Here is a 2,823-nt window from a genome sequence, read left to right as displayed (position 1 = left end):
TGAATATAAGTGTCAAAGTAGGTTTAAATAAGTATATTGGTCAGTTAAATAGGTTCAAAGTATCTTCAAAAGTTTGAAAGTAGCATCAAAATTTCGACTCGGGTAAAATTATTGATTTTGGTTTTAATAATCTAAGTGTGTGTGTTAATAATCTTTTAATAATCGTAGTATATATATATTATATATTTGTTATTTTGTTACAATTAATTTCAAATTTACAGTAGATGTTTTTACTCTGCGTATACTCGTCATTGCTTGATTTTAATTACCCGAGCAGATACAAAAATTTCACTCCGTTAAAAGTATTGAGAATACAACCTACTCTGTGTGTTACGTTGATGTAACGAGCTCCTTAATTGACTTTGGAGTGTAATTGTTCTTTACGAAGAGTTCATTAAAAACGTTAATATCGCGTCTTGTTGTCGCGAATTTTGCAAAAGAGAGAAAGAGAGAGAGAGAGAGAGAGAGACACGTATCGTGACAATTGTGCGGAAGGAAATTACGAGCAACGAAATAATTTGTCTGTTCGCATCCGGAACACACACACACACACACGCTGCGCTACTACCGTTCGCACATCACCGATGGCGAGACTATACTTTACCTCTCTTCCACACCTCGGTTCTTCTCGGTTTTTCGCGCAGCAACCGTCAGTGCCATCATTCTGATTTAGTATTTTTTTTCAGAGGACAGTGTGTATTGCTGAAAAGGGAGCTTTTAAAAACCGCGGATGCTTAACGCACCCGATCTGCCCGGAGTATGGCAGAGCCGGCGATGATGTTCCTTTTTTTTTTTTTTTTTGCCGGCCGCTCTCTCGCGCTTCGGGTTTTTTTTGTTACTTTTTTTTTCAATTTTTCGCCCAACAGTCGGCACTCGAGCGGAGTCTCTTCCGGTGGCTTTTATCGTAGCGAGTTTCGTCCGGGTGAGTTTATCATTGTGTCGCCACCCTGAGAAGATCGTCCATGAAGCCCTCGAAATAAGTTTCTTCCCAGCGGAATAATCCTCTAGTGTATTTCGGAGACGGCGAAGGAAAATCAACCGAGGAAAGACATTATCAGCTTGAAATGCGCTTGAATTATCGATCACGAATACGTGAGCGCGTAACTTTGGTGTAGTATCGATTTCCATAATCGTGTCAGGAGCAACCATTAAGAGAGAGAGAGAGAGAAAGAGAAAGAGAGAAAGACGTCGTGATTCAAGAGTCGGCGACGAGTTTCTTCTTCTTTTCAAAGAATAAGACTGACGGCTATATATATATATATATATATATAAGAGACGCAATGGAGTTGAATTGATGGAACGTCTTTTCGTAATGGACGCGCTAAGTAACGTTCTCTCTCGAACAATTTTCCTTCTTCATTTCGCGCCTCGGACCCTCGAATCCTAATTCGAAACCAATAAAAGTTCATCAAGTTTATACAATAGAATTAACACGCACGATCGCGAAAGGCGCTCTCGAGTCAATTACCTTTGAATGCAACATCGAGAGTGAATGCAGCACTCTATAGTTATATATACGTAGCGCTTCTCTTCATTATCTCGAGAAGAATGTCCTCGTTGAAAAACGAATCGAGAAAAAGGAGAACGGACAAGAATCAACGCCTCAATTAAGTACTATATATTTTATTGTATTCTGCGTTTCGAGGTTTTTATAAATAATGAACAATGAATATCGACCATTAAATGAGTTTTCCTATCCTGTCTTTCCTGCGCTTGCTGATAGGGAGGTGACTTGGGGGAGAGGGAGGAAGAGGGAGGGGGAAATCCGTGGGTTCTCGTGTTCGCTTTATCACATTTAATGATGATATAATAGTACCAATAACTTACAGATGCTTACAGACTTGCATTAACCGTTATCGTGAATACATTAGTATGGATGTGTGGGGGGATGAAATATGATTAATGACGATAGAATATATTGGAGAACGTGGCATGTGCGCGCGCGCGAGCGTCCATTCACGCGGCATGACGACGCGCATATACATTGTACACATATCGTACATCACACTCTCGCACTCTCCTTTCACATCTCTCGTTCGCAGAAAACGGCACACTCCGCGGGTTACGCAATTTCTAATTTCGGAGTTAGATCATCGAACACACGTAGATTAGTTTTTACTCGCAATCTCTCGCGCGCAGACTCTCTCACTGTACAGACGTACACATACTCACGTGATATTATCCGGAATATTTCGCGCGAACGGTAATCGTCAGGTAATCGCAACGGCGGCACCGACCGGGCAAAGAAAAAAATCAAAAAACAAACCGAAACAATGCTCGTTACGGAAGGGGTCACTTTGTAATTAGATGTAATTTTGTAAAAAAAATTACGGGACACAAAAATCGCCGCGTGTTTTTTGTCGGAAAAGATTATTAAAAGGTTGCGGATAAAGCGTGGTGTATCTAGAAAATTTGCAATTTCAAACTCTGTGAATTGTTTTGCTCGTAAACGAAATCTACATAATAAACGAATGCAAATGAGGAAGAGAGAAATTTATCTTGTGTAACGCAACGCTTTTTGTTTTTTTACAACGCAAGTGTTTCAGTTGCTCGCGAAGTGTATTTTGTAAACAAAATTAAAAGAGTAACTTGTTTTGTTTTTAGTGAAACTGTCTCAAGTTTTACAAAAACAATATATAATATACGATATCTTCCATATCAGTTTACATTTCCGTGAGTAGATTGTGTTTCACATATATACAGGGTGTTTCAGAACTATGGGATCAAACTTCTAGGGGTTATTCAGTGCAACAGTAGAAAACATTTGAGTATAGGGACCCATGTCCGGAAAAGTGTCACTACCGCACTACGGCCCTAAGACGC

Source organism: Pseudomyrmex gracilis, unplaced genomic scaffold (assembly GCF_002006095.1).
Source record: "Pseudomyrmex gracilis isolate BER0280 unplaced genomic scaffold, ASM200609v1 scaffold_92, whole genome shotgun sequence".
Classification (NCBI taxonomy): Eukaryota; Metazoa; Arthropoda; class Insecta; order Hymenoptera; family Formicidae; genus Pseudomyrmex; species Pseudomyrmex gracilis.
The sequence above is the reverse complement of the archived record's forward strand: the minus strand, read 5'-3'. Positions refer to the sequence as shown.